This window comes from Onychostruthus taczanowskii, unplaced genomic scaffold (assembly GCF_017590055.1).
Source record: "Onychostruthus taczanowskii isolate IOZ18803 unplaced genomic scaffold, ASM1759005v1 scaffold1, whole genome shotgun sequence".
Classification (NCBI taxonomy): domain Eukaryota; kingdom Metazoa; phylum Chordata; class Aves; order Passeriformes; family Passeridae; genus Onychostruthus; species Onychostruthus taczanowskii.
The window spans coordinates 974,762-989,387 of record NW_024496525.1 but is presented as its reverse complement, the minus strand read 5'-3'; the positions used below and the strand labels follow the sequence as shown (position 1 = coordinate 989,387).

The 14,626-nt window shown below is 43.0% G+C and overlaps 1 protein-coding gene across 2 annotated transcripts in view; it reads right to left on the bottom strand.

Annotated features, from left to right (window-relative positions):
* The window catches only part of TSPAN18 (tetraspanin 18), a 122,243-nt gene that overhangs the window by 27,531 nt on the left and 80,086 nt on the right, over nt 1–14,626 (bottom strand). The window lies entirely within an intron of this gene.

Genomic DNA, 14,626 nt, shown 5'->3' with positions numbered 1-14,626 from the left:
ATTAATACCAGCTGTACCTTCAATATTTTATAGGAGGTTTAGACAAACTTTAATCTGCTGTGACTTTACAGCCCATTTACTGGGAAAATGGAAAAGGCAGGAAGGAAGATGGAATGAATCTTTGGGAAACCCAGCCATTAGGAGCAGCAGCGTAAATGCTGGGTGCTATCCCTCATTCTTCCAGCCAGTTGTCACACCAAGTTGAGCAAACTGTTTCTTCTCCCTCTGCCTCATTGTCACTGCCTGGGAAGAAACAACAGAGAGGGACAGCAAAGCCACAGCCCTGGCCACTCAAAAGTGTTAGATGTATGGGTGCAGGCAGGGGACTCAGGTGCAGACTGCCACTGTCCTCAAGGTAACAATCACGGTTCTCTCAGTAAGTTTTAATTTCTGCCCACACAACGCTAATGAGAGCCTTTGACTAGGCAGAGGTGAGGTGAGACTACAGACTAATGTGCAAGGCACATATGTTTGATTCTTGCTTTCTCAGGGCACCCGCTCCTAGATTGCTTTTTCCATGCATCTGACATGGCCCCAACTCCATATAGCAGGGCCTGGGGGGAAGGGGCAGTCTTTCACTCTTCAAAGAACACCCCATGCCATAAGAGTCCAATATTCACATAGGGCTCAGCACTGTAACTCACTCACTCATCCTTCAAAAATGGTTTTGGCATACTTGCAGCTTTGCTGGAGCTGCTGCTTCCCTGTGAGACACTAGATAATCACCTGGGTCTCTCCCTGCTTTCTCAGTGCCAGCATTTCATCATGATTCCTGGGGGTGGGTGCATTTAACATCTGTTTCCCACAAACATTTGTAAATGTGCCTTTGAAAATTGCCTGCCATTAAGACTTCTGTGAGTAAAAGTCTATCATTTGTTGTTGGCAGGAAGCGAACAAGGAGTTTCAAGGTGGCTGAAACTATTACAATATAAAACATACAATGAATATTCATAGACCTTTTGTTTTGCATTAATCCCTCACATTTAATGCCCTTCCTCTGTCACTGTAAACCTACATCTCCAGATGAAGAACAGGGATGGCTTCCCCTTGGAAATCTGGAGGGTGCAAACATCTCTTGCCAATCCAGCTGTCTCTGCTGGGAAATGCCGAAGGCATGAGCTGAGCAGGGGTGAACTGCCCTTCTTCACAATGCTGGGTACAAGGCTGCTCCCAATCAGTACAGCTTTTCCAGCAGTGCCAAAGTTCAGAGGGTGCTGTGGGAGTGCCTGGGAGATGGCTGCAGCAGGCTCAGCAGGTCTGAAGAGAGGACATCTAGGACAAGGGACAGTGCCTCACAGCAGAGAGCCCGTTTGGCATCAGAGCCCAGTGCCCACGCTGACCTTTGTATCTATTTCTGTGGTGTGTAGGACACTTCATCCTGTGCTTTGCAAGTGTGATTGAGAGACAATTTGTTTGTCCTGTCCTGTGATGCCATTTGCTTGGGATAGATGCTGCCAAGAGAAGATGGGTCTAACTTTAAAGCAGAGATGACACTATGCTATATAAACCTATCATTAAGAAAATAACCAGAATGATAGGATTCCTGCTCCTACTGTGTGTGCATATAATTACATTCCTACAAGCCCTCAGAGGTCTGCGTGGGAGAGGAGTTTTATTTTTTTATCCATCATAAGTCACAATATTTTAAAGAAATTACAGCACCCCAGAGAAGAAGAGTTTGAATGCTTGAGTAGGTACCAGCAGGTACTGTGTCAGAAGGGATGAAAGACTGCATTTAGTGCCAAGCAGCAGCAGTGTTCCACCTGACTCTGTTGCCTTAAAGGGGATGAAGTCCCTGCCAAACAGATTCTCTTTGGTTAATAGCTACGATTTTGTCATTAGGGAGAACTGCACAAAGTGCAAACCCACCATGCCTAATTGTGACTCCAGCAAGCTGATGCCTTTAATTACAGTCTCTGGGGAAACACAGTGGGAGCAGGAGCGACAGCTGAGGCTAAGCCTCATCCTTGGGCTGGCCAGCTGTGGCTGGCACATTGTCCACAGCCACCGCATCAACTCTCCTTGCTGAGCATTGGCTCCTCTTCAGATTCACACTGCAGCCCGTCGAGGAGCCGGCTTTGATGGAGGAAAAGCAGCTAAACATGTGCCTCCTGCTGGTATCAGGCTGCAAGAAAGGCAGCTGGAGCTCCAGAGCAAAGAGGGATGGGACAGAGAGGGGTTGAAACAGACAAAAGGCAGCAAGTGAAACAAGAAATTAATGGAGTGTGCAGGATGAAGAAGCAAGGCCTGTGTTTATGAGAATCTGGCTTGTTCACTAGAAGAGGAAGGGCCACCAGATGAACCCCTCAAAAACGTTGTGTTTCACAAGGGTTTCTAGCTACTGCCAGTCCCCTGTGCTCACATTTGGAGGGTCAAGATACACTTAAACACATGCCAGCCCATATGCTCAAACAAAGGAGAAGCTGAAGACAGAAGTCATGTCCTGCTGGATCTCTGTGTCAAGTCAGTGCTTTCACAGTGAAGGGTGAGGAGAAACATCTCTGTGGAACCTGGATCAGAATAGTTTCATCCCCTTGCAATGGTTTCAGAAAAAAACACTTTTTGATTTAGAACTGGACCTTGGCACAAGCTGTCAGCCCCATGTGTTATCCTGTAACTATTGCTCCTACATAAATGACTGTTTGTTCTGGAATTTCATAGCATTTGTGCAGCAAATCGTTGCTATGACACAACTACATTACTTCATGTAAATCCAATTAGATCCCAAAGTGCACTGTGTAACTGTAATCGGCCCCTGTGGAGCAGCCATGAGGGGACCTGCACAAGGCCATGCAACTGGATACTAAATTACAGTCAATCTACCTCCTCTTTAGTTGCATTAAAATGCTAATATTACTGTAACGTGGGCCCATTTACCAGCCATGACTGCCTTGCCTTGCAACACTGGAGCGAATGAGCCTGTTGCACTGCCTCAGAGCATTTAATTCCTCAGTACAGTCGAGTGAGCAAAGCCCTTAGGGGCATCCTATACCTGCAAACAGTAACCTGATTGGCTTTTATAACACTAAAAGCATATGAGGCTTGTAACAGTGTTTAAATGAATCGGAGCTGCCTCCAAAGCTACCCTAAAGTTTCCTACACTGGGTCTCATCTCATCCTGATTGCTTTCAACAAAAGCACATTTCTGCTACCAAAAGCCTCTTTGTGTAAGAGCACATCAATCTCACACAGGAGGACAAAGAGCCCCTCTGAACTTGAAAATTTGAAAACTTAGAGGGGACTGGACCCCTCTAATTTTCAAATAAATAACAGCAGCTTTGCAACAAAGCTAATAATACAAGCCTTATCCTCTGTTTTATATTTGCAACTTTGCACAATGTGTGCATGGAATACATGAGATCATACGGAGGTAAAACCTTCCACACGTGCAGACATCCAGAATGGAAATTCAGAAGTCCCAGAGCAGAACCAATTCTAAATGCTGTAACGTTTTGAAAAGTGCTAGATTATGTGTTTGAAGTGCCAGCACGGCTTCAGGCCACAGACCACTCCATTTCAGCTGGTGCAAATGTGCACAGTGCACCGTTCAAAACATGAACTGCTCGCTCACTTTGGCCCCTTCCCAAGGAAAGTTCCATAGGTAATCACATCTGGCTCTTTCGTACAGCTTCTCACACACAGGAACCAGCTGTCTCAGAAAAGAAGATCCTCCATACAGAATCAAAACATATGATAGCCTGCAATTCTTTTGAGTTCTGTTCCTTTTTAAAAAAGCCCTCAGATATCTCACAGGTGTATTTTCCCTTGTATTCACTGCAGTACCATGGAACCATATGGTACCAATTGCCTGCCTTTCTAAACAGATGACCCACAGATTATATACACTGATACTATAACAACATTAATTTTGTTTATTAGATGAGAAAAACAGGGCTAAAAGGGGAATGGATGTGCTAAACCTCCTGACCCCCAGTATAGCTCTCTGCTCATACTGTGACCAGTCCCAAACCCATGGAAAAGATGATCACTTCTTGCTGATAAGTATCACGCTTTATCAGGCACCTTCTGTCCCAGAAAGCTGTTATTTAGCAAACCCAAAGAGAGGCAGCTAACTTTGGCCTCCTATTTCTGAAACTATTTCCCTTCTGGATGGAATAAATGTCACTCTCCTGAGTGGATCATGCAGCTGCAACACAAGCCAAGTGACATTATCCACTGTCATGTCAGGTACTGTCGCGTGTTGGAACACTCCACGTGCTTGCACGGCACTGCAGTCACGGAGGGGATTTAACACAAAGTCTAAACGTCTGCCACGTTTTCCCTGAGCCTGACACATCTCACCTTTACAAGAACTAGCTTCTCAGTTCTCTTTTCTGTTCTCCTTTCCTGTAGCCCTGCTTTGTTTGCAGCAAGTGCCTCAGCAGTTTGTGGCATTTGTGATGATTTTGAGAGATGCAGGAATAAATCTCAGGAACACTGGACAGTTGCTGTGGCAACCTTGTCCTCCTCAGACCATGATTTTTAATATTTTAAGAATTTTCCCAATACTTGTGGGCTTCAGGGAAACAAGGCAGAGGAGAAAAAATATTTTAAAGTAAGGATGGTACCAAAAGGGATTACTATAAGCCACAGGGCTTTTTTTGTCCTATCAGAAAGATGATGATGTTGATGTCCGTAGCAGGAAAAAGAAGCCATGACTGTCTGAGCAGAGGGAGAGGCAAGGGGCCATGGGTAAGGAAATATGAAATCTCTGCTTTGATCATCTGTTTCAAGGCAGAATGGAGTTCCAAATCAATAGGTTAACTTCTTTTTGTTTTGTTTATTCTCAGTGCTTTCTCATAAGGCAGAGGTGTGCAAAAACTAACCCACTATTTAGGATCATTTGATTGGGGAAGTAATAACTTTAATTCCTTTATAAAAAGATATCTCAAAGAGAAACAAAAACCAAAAACACAACAACAACAAAAAACCCAAACCAGACAGAACAAAACCAACCCCCCCACCCCCCCAACCAGACAGAAGCCCCCCAAACCCCAGAAAACTAGCAAATTCTCTATTCAAGATAACAGCCTACTCAGATATAAAAACAAAACAGTCAGTTTAGTCAGGTTTAGTCAGTCTAGAAAAGCAAAGATTAGTAAAAAGAGCCTGTAAGAAAAGCAGATTTTAAATGAGGGATCTCAGTAATACTAAATAATCCAGATAATAATATTCCTGGAAATCTGAGAAGTGGCATTATTAATCTGCTTCTGGTCATCTGTTAAATGTTTTTAACAAGAATAATAATAATGCATCCCAAAGTGTTATGGATTCTTAACACAAGAGGGTATTATAGGAAATACATACATTTCACAAGCTGTAGGTGTGATATGTGCAGGAAAACTTCAATGCAGCAAAAGACATGAGAAATGGCCTAGGAAGGATAGGCAGACCTGAAGTCTAAGTTAGCCTGCTTATAGTCAAAATGATACATATCTCATAAATATTTCATGTGCAAATGTAAACTGAGTTTCGCTGTAATCAGCACCTTTAACTTACTCCAGCACATAAAATTGCAGCTAATCTGGTTTGAAAGGTAAATGTGACTGATCTAAACCACACCTGCTCCAATTAAGGTATGAACACCCAACCATTCAACATCTTTTGCTACATGCATTTTTGATTTCAGATTAAGAGAGTGAACCATGGCCACAGCCCACGAGAGGGCTTCAGATGTTCTGCAGGAAAAGAAATGAGAGTTAATAAATCCCATAATCTTGGCATACGTATTTCTAAATGTTCTCTCTTCCTCCATAAGACATATAATCTAAGTGCTCCAGCAACTATCAGGTTCTAGGCACAAAAAAGACCCCAAGCACAATTCATACATAGATGACAGGAGTAGAGGGACCAAGTGAGATATGAGCCAAGACTCAAAGGCTGGCTCCCAGCTGCTTTTGCTTTCCCAATGGATAACAGATACTGCATCAATACACACAATGTCATGCTAGTGAGTTTGCTACTCTCTTAACACCTCATTTTTCTCTCCATCTGAACTTATTTTGAAAGCATGCAGTTCACTGTCCCCTTCTCCTTTCTCTTTTGTCCTTACTCATGGCATGGTAAACATGAAAGGCAGCATGGCTGGTTATTGTTAATGCATTTTAAAGTGCAGACCTTTAAGAGGGGGTTATTCTGGAACATGCCACGGTTTTTCTTGTTATTTGCACAGGCAGCTAATGATCATCCTAATAGCTTCTCTCTCTGAAGTCGTAATAAGCTTACAAATGAACCCATTCAGCACATATTAAAAAGCAAGGGATGCTCCTTTGATTACAGCCTTTATGGAAATCTCCGAATATTTGTTTTGTTGCTGCACAGCCGCAATTAGGACATGCTGCTGGGAGCCGGCTCAGCTGCCAGAGCAGTGGGGTTTGGAGACACCTCCAGTGCCATAGCAACACAGCCACCTCTCCCAGCATCAGACACAGGGAGCCTGGCAGCCCTTCAGCTCTGGCAGAAATGCAGAAATAAAAGGTGCCTAATGAAAGTCCCTTCACTGGCGCCTCACCTGCGTTTCTGCAGCAGCGCGGACAGCCCCGCGTGCGGCTCTCGCCAAGGAGCCGTGTGCTGCGCCCACCACGGCCCTGCCACGAGCACGGCGCGGGCACACAGCCCCTGAGACATGGCTGCACGCCCCACCCTGCAGCCTGGAGGTGTCACTCCAGGGGGACACAGGCTGGGGACACCTGAGGTGGCGGGAGCTTTACATTGCTGTGGTGCCAATATGGGGGACTCACTTCCCTTGCCACCTATCTTCCCCTCCGTGACCTCATCCTTCCACATGTGGGAGGGGAACCAAATAACCTTATGGAAATCTCCTTACCACTTAAATGCTCAGAGGTTGATTTAAATCCCACTTATATTGCTGACAGACTTAAACTTCTCCAAGAGGGGGCAGGGGAGGGGGAATTAATGGATGTAAAAAACCTGCAAAATTGGGGTTGTAGTTTTCATTAAGATTGATCAAGCATTCTACAGCAACTAAAAGTTAGAAGACCATACCTTTTTTCCCCTAAAGGAAACACTATGAACAATATACCCTCTTTCTCAAAATATCCCTATTCCCTGAGCACAGTGCATATGTAGAAGTCTTAAGTGAAGAGACTTGGGGAGTAATTTATTTTTGCAAACAAAATCAGCAGCTTACGTGCTGATGACATGGAACCAGAGCCTTTCAGACAGCCTCAATGGGGTGACTTTCACCCACAAAAAGCATAACATCTCCTCTCACAAAGCTGGCACTCTAAACAAACCGCTTCTACTTTGCCTGAAAGCCAAGACCTTTGTATGGAACAGATATTTTCTAAATCTCCAGGAGACTGGCTGAGGTTAAAGCAGGTCAAACCATGTAATACAGATATCTTTGTGTTGATACTACCCACGGTGCCTATTAGGAAGGCCACAATTGTAAGAAATCTTTTCTCGTCAAGGATATTTAATACAGTGCCAGAGAGTCTCCCCAGGCAGTCTTTGTTTTAAGGTTTGTGAGCTTTGGGGGGAAAGGATTGGGTCTCTGATTGTGAAGCAGGTTTTTAGCTCTATTGTAACCTAAATAACACATGAGAGCAGCACTAGAAACTTCAATGCCAGCATGGCTTGCAAGAGCCCTGGGTATAGCCTGGGGCAAAACCTGGAGCCCATCAGTCATACATACACATAAAAACTGGCATGCACTCACAGGGCATCCTAAGGACTCTCTCAAAACTGAAGCAGCAAATGTAACTATGGAAATGCTCTGGTTGCTTTACTCAGCCTTCACTTCTATTTTACCCACTGGAAATCAGGACTTAAAAACTAAAGACGTGAAACCCTTTCTAATTCAAATCAGAAGGGCTGGAACAATTATAAATGTGTCAGTGAATGATGAAGGCAGAAGCTGATCCCATGGCCTTAAATCAGTACAAAAACAATTTCTAGATGGACTGATGAGTACCTTCCTCTTCACACCCAAAAGAATCACAAACACAGTCTGACCCAACCAGGCAATTCTGATTTTGAAAGTCTAGGCAACCTTCTTAGGGAGAACAAAACCAGATCTCTTATGAGGAACAGGACTCCACAGACTAACTTCCACATCAGTCAGGACTGGGCTGAATTGTGAACACAAAATCACACCAGTTTTCGGTGGCTGGAGACATTTTGCTATGTCTCTTTTCTGTGTCTCTTTTCTTGATCAGCATGCAATTTGAAAGAAATGCTGCATTTCAGCTAAAACCCCCATATTTTAAAAGTACCAAAATGAAGTTTGCAGAGCAAAGAGCCAAAGCAGCCTAGATTAAGGCAGAGAAAACCTAGGAAACAACAGGATGTTCAAGGTATCCTGAGCATACAGATACCACCTTTTGGGGACAATCTCCTAGTCAGGCCACAGAGTTGCACTGCACAAAGGACAAGAAAAGTTGTCTCAAGAAACACAGCATTTAACAGCTTCTTCTCCCATCCCTGCAGTCAGCACGGGGAGAAGAACCTTTCTGAAAACATTGTGGAATCATGCCATGAAAATACATTTGACAATAAATTTTATGACAAATTTCATTACAAGATTTGTGGTTACCATTCCTCATGTCTGATGCACAAACCACCTTGCATCAGAACATTAATACCATTTAAGCCTTAGATTGCTTTCCACATTAGTCTGAAAGCCCTTTATGAAGCTGTGCCCTTTATAAAGCTGATGTGGCTTTGCTCCAGGATACCCAGCAAGTGTCCTGGGCAGCTTCTGTGGTCTCCTGTCTAGTGCTCAAACCACTTTTAGATTCCAGTTCTGCTAACATCTCTCATAGAAATCCACAGACATTAGCAAGTCATTTCAAGTTGGTCTCCATCATCCTCTCCCACCCCCTGTATTTAGTATAATTAACAGCAACACTTATCCATCACCCATGGGGTTTCAGAGACTTAGTTCAGTATCCTATGAAAGTGCCAGGCTGCCTGTACTGAAAACAGGAAAAAACATACCCAGAAGACAGTATTCAAAATATTGTAATTTTTAGATGAAAACAAGTATTTTGAGTGACTGCCAGTATTTTTTAAAACTGTTCAAGTACAAAAACCCCAGGTGAGGTCCTTCATATGGACCACAAAATGTCAGTTGGTTTGTACTCCACTTTCCTCTCAACAATGTGCTCAAAATCATAGAAATATACATTTAGAGCTGATGTCTCCAAAAATGCTCTCCTGCATCCCTCAAACAAAGACAACCCCTTTGAGTCACACCAGGAAATTTCTCACTAGGAGAATCCCAAGTCAATGATCTTCTGATGAAGACACAGCAAGCTTTGTATTCTTAGAAGTGGACACTGTCCACAACACAGCTGAGGTCCCACATCAACAGCACCACCAGGGCCCCCAGACAGTGAGAGGCCCTGGAACCCTGAACCCCCTGGATCACAGGGGTTGTGCATTGGAGGGGAAGAGCATCCTGGTCACAATCTGCAGGGCCACTGCCAACTCAGTGCACTTTGAAACTCCACGTTCAGCACCACAGCTCACACACCACGCTCCCTGCTGTTCCCCATTGACAATGGTGTGAACCAGCTCTTCCAGGGGGCCAGCAGAGATGTGAGAGACTTCAGGGCATTTGGGATCAAGGATCAGTATCCTGGAAGCCCCAGTTGCTTATAAGGCATGGGTACTGGATGTGGGGACATTTTTGGAAAATGTAGTTCCTTCAGAAGTACCTCAGGAAATAAATTTTTCCAGGCAGCATAGTGTCAATCAGGAATCTGAAGCAGGCACTTCCTATAGTCTCATACTCATAGCAGAAAAGCTGCAGTGCAAAACATCCCCCAGTAAGGGATCAGCTACTTGCATGGCTTGGAAAATCAGGTTTGTTCTTATATCTTTTGGGTGAAGCACATTAATCTGAACACAGGATGCATTAATGTAAGCTGGCCTCCCATTATTTCTGTTTATTTGTACCAGCCTCCTCCAGCTCTGAGCCCATACTTAACCTCCATGCTTGCAAGCTGTGCACCCAGGTGCTGCAGAAGTGAGTGCAGTGTGACTCTGATGAGATGGAAGATGAAGTACCAGAGATGCACAGAGAAATATGAGAGGCAGGAGATGTGCTTAGGGATCTATCATTTCGATAGGCTGAGCTCCTTTTCTGAGCCTGCACACTCCCTATGGGCCAGGGGAAAGCAGGTGATGATGCTGGCCCACTGTGGAAAACCCTGCAGAATAGCTTTGACTTGGTTTGTCCTTCACCAGTTTTGCTGTTTAAATGCTACAACTCATTGGAGCTGAGCACACGCTATCAGCAGAGCCAAGTTCTCCCCTTTCAGCCCCTTGAACCCCAAAGAGTGAGCGCACAGAGATGTGCAATCTTTCCCCAAAGTTTTGCAGCTGCTGAAACAAGCATGGGCTCACCTTGCCCTGACTGACTGAACTATCCCCCCCTCCTCTCCTCCAAGCAGAGGCTTGTCTGTGTTTCTCTTCCTCATCCATTCCACTGCGTCAAATTTTGAGAGGCTCTATTTTACTTTTTATTTCCTAAGTTTCCCTCTCTTCTGCAATGCATGGTGTTGCACTGTTGATACAGCCATGTATCATTACCATATCTCATACCACACTAATCGTTTTTGTCATCTGATTTTTGCATTTAGAAAATCTGATTTTGCTCAGAAGCATCCAAACAAATCTGTGAGTCAAAAAGAATGAGAGAACAAAAGCAAGTGCCAAGTAAGCTTACATTTAAGCACTTTACATATCCTGTATGAAATACCAGCTCCTAAAATTCTTTTTTTTGTGAGATGACATCTCATATAATATGCTGTCTTTCCATTATTCCAGGGTCACACTGCTCAGGTGTCTCAGCTAATCTGCAGCTTTCTGTGCTATCCTGGGAAGATTACAAATAAATTAGGTGACTCCAAAGCATTGTGAAGGAAAAGCCAGGCTATCCTTCTGATAAAATATCATAGTCAGAGGTGACCAGATAACTACAGTCTATCAGTACCAACCCAGGGGATTCGTTTCTGTAAATCAATGAAATACTGCTAAATCTATACCAAACACCCAGAATAATGATTTTGTCACTACTTAAACTTTGCTTTTGGCTCAGTGAATCTGAAATTAGTCCTTTCAATTGGACCATTATTTGGTCCAGAGATTTTTTTTTTTAAATTCCTTCTAGGATAGGATATTCCTGTAATATCAAATCTCATCCAGCCATTTAATAAAAAAAAAAATTACACTGGTGGGTATGGTATAAGCTATTAACCTACAAAATAAACTGATTTTAATTAAGGCACAGATGTGCAAGGTTTTGGCTGGAGACTTTAAATATCTGCTTCAAAAAGTGTGATACATTTATATGAGTCATAGGCAAGACAGGAAGGAATTTACTTTACACATTCTTTTTTTTAAAGGATGGAAAACGCAGGATTTAGTTCATGAAGGCAGCTTTAAGTTACCACCTGTGGTTACTACCCCAGCTTTGCTTGGAGACCTGCATTTTACAGCCTAGCAGTAGTGACTCATATAAACAAGGGAATTTGCCTGGGGCAAAGGGTGCTTAACCTCGATGAGTTTGACAACATCTCCAGTCAGACTGTGTTTCATTTTCCCAACCACACAAGCAGACTACGGCCTCATCACAGAAGCAGCTTCTGCTCCAAGCAAGGACACATTTTTCTAGCTGTAATAAAATGGTATGTCATGACTCTGTTCCCTTTACAGCATCAGTTTCTTTTCTACTGTACCTGAAGGCTTAGTGAGCAATTTAATAGAAACTTTATAATGTGGGTGCTTTTTTTCCTTTTTAAAGATGATGTATCTATCCTTTTTGTTAATGGATCTAAATGGAGGTACACCAAAAAAAAAAAAAAAACCACAAAAACCAAAAAACCAAAAACTGGAGTAAGCCATATTGTAGTAGGGGATATTGCCACTTTAACTGTGCAGCTAAGAGTTTAATTAGCAACCCTGCATAACGTAGCATAAGGTTTCTTTGCTCCTGTCCACTTCATACAATGTACAAGAGCTCCTAAATCAATAAACTTACTCCAGACTCTGAAGAAAAAGACCATCAGCCTTTTACCAAAGCCTTTTTGCTCCACTGTTTTAAATATAGGCACTTGAGGCTTTACATGGCCACTACAAAAAGTCCATGTAGGTCTGACCTGTGAACACATTACATATTAAAGGAAGTAGCATTAATTACAAAGCTGAACAGATTCTGTGACCACCACAGAGTGAAACAGGTTCTTATAACTACACAATTGGAAAAATAGACAGAAACATTAAGAAAATACACCAAAAATAGCTAAAATCAAAATCTACCAACCTTTCCCCAGCTCATCTTCCTGGTAAACATGAGTGGAAACCACCTTCCCACTCAGCTTCAGAAGTCAAGTGCCTTGTCTCAGCCCCAGATGAGCCCCAGGTGTGAGTGGTAGGATCCTCAGCCAGGACTCACAATGGGTGCTTTCTGCAAAAGGGCAAATGTGGCATCTGGGCCAAGCACAGATGTGCTTATGCTTGGAACTGCTTCAGATATATTTCATGTATCAAAAATGAGAAAGCCACCAGGCTGGAAAGCTGGGGTACCACTGCTTTATGACTTTTCTCTTAAGAACACACTGCACTCATTAACACCTGTGACATGTTTCCTTAGAATACGAAACTGAAACCGAAGTGAACAAAGTAAAGAGTGAACAAAGAAACTTCCAAAGCATGTTCAGGATGCCTTACACTGGCATCTGTCCAATGTACCTTTTACAGAGCACCATCCTGCAGGAAGGCAGCCACTGGCATTTCTACTGCTTAACTGAGAAATGTAGTGTCTGTAGTTCAGAAGGAGACAGATATGTACATACTTTTGTGTTTATTCTTAGTATTATGCAATACACCAGAGACAGGTGGGATATTTTTCTTCAAGGACACACCACAACATATCCTTTCTCTTATCAAACCTCTAATGTTATTTTCTGAATCAGGTGATAGCATATTCAGTCAATCTAGTGATAGGAACTTCTTCCTAGATGGCTCCAGCTAGCAAGCACCTGGGAGCTACAGGTTGTAGGTAATAAGATTGCAACTATGCAGTATTCAAAGGGGCACTGCACTGGCAACCCCAGAACTATATAATAGGTTGTCTGGTAAAAAAATGCACTTTTTGCCTAGTACACTACCTGAGATCACCACATTTGTCCACGGCAAAGGAAATGGACTGTGGAGGAGCACACCCTACCCTAATGAGTGTGACACCACCCAAGGCAGGCTCAGGGCTCTCAGGGAGGGTTACAGGTTTCCAAGTCAGTTCTGAAAAGACAGATTCCATGAGGACACTGACCTGCTGGGCAGAGATTAGCAAGCAGGGAAGTGCCATCACTCACAACAGCAGGGTAATAAGACAACCTCTACATTTTGCAGCCTCAATTCTTCAGCAACAAAGGTTTTCAAAATACCAAAGATACCGGGTGCAAGGAGACGGTGTTTACAGCTTTAAACAATAGCACGGTGATAGGAGCTTTACAGACCTTGGATATTGCATGACTTACTCAAGCTCACAGCCCTGAGATCTTTGTCACAAGGTCTCTGTTCAGAACAAAGCCAAGTCCTTTCAGCTCCACTTAAGTGACTCTACTAAAAGAGTAGAGCCTTCATTAAAAGGATAGCAAAAGGGACAACAAATGGTTTGCTAATAAAGACTGATTCTGAGGTGCACTATGAATAGAGGAGAGGTAGCATAATTACATTAGTAAAGGTAACTGAGGTCACTGCCACATTGTTTTTTGCTCTTTAATTTAAGCAAAAATAGTGTAAGGTGGCCATAATTGGAGAGAGAGAATGAAAAAAAAAAGACAGGAGAAACTGTTCTGCTTTTGGATGAGTTTGACTGCATGATTATAGGATGTTGGTTATGTCTAAGAGGGAGCTACTGAATATTTAACCTTAGAAATGGAAGCCTGGTTGTCTCTTGTCCTGTTAACATCCACACATATCTTCCATTAGCTCTAATTAGGGCTAACAGGGTGTTCACTAAGTATCTCCATAATTAATGCTAATAGTAGTTACAGGCAAACGTTGATAGAAGATGAAATGCCAAGGTTCTTCTCCAGGGTTAAATGCTCAGCAGCCTGTCTGTCTCTCATTTCCATTTCCTCCTGTAACAGCTCTTTAATCAATCGCATGGATCCCAGACAGCCTTACACACCCAGTCTTGCAACAAGAGACACGTGCAGCCATAAGTAACAGCACATGCTGTTATTTATACAAAATATAAACACAGACACACAATATCTGACACATATTAGGCTGGTTCACGTCCGTATGCTCACCGCCGTGCTGGTATTCCAGTAACATACAGACACAGACTGACACGTCCCTTTTTCCTTCAAGATGCCCAGGCTTCACAGGGAAGTAACATTATTTCTATCATATATTAAGATAAGTAATTTCTAATTAACAAACCAAAGAGCAAGCAGATCACAGAAACACCTCAATTACCCTTATTAATGTCGTTATGCCACCTTTAGTTGATATACTGTACTATATTGCCAAATCAGAAGTTATTAGCAAACCATTACATTTATAAATGAGAACAGAACAATTATTAGCCATAATCAGAACAGCTATAATAATGCACCTTCTGTTGTGCTTCTGGGTCAAGCCCTGA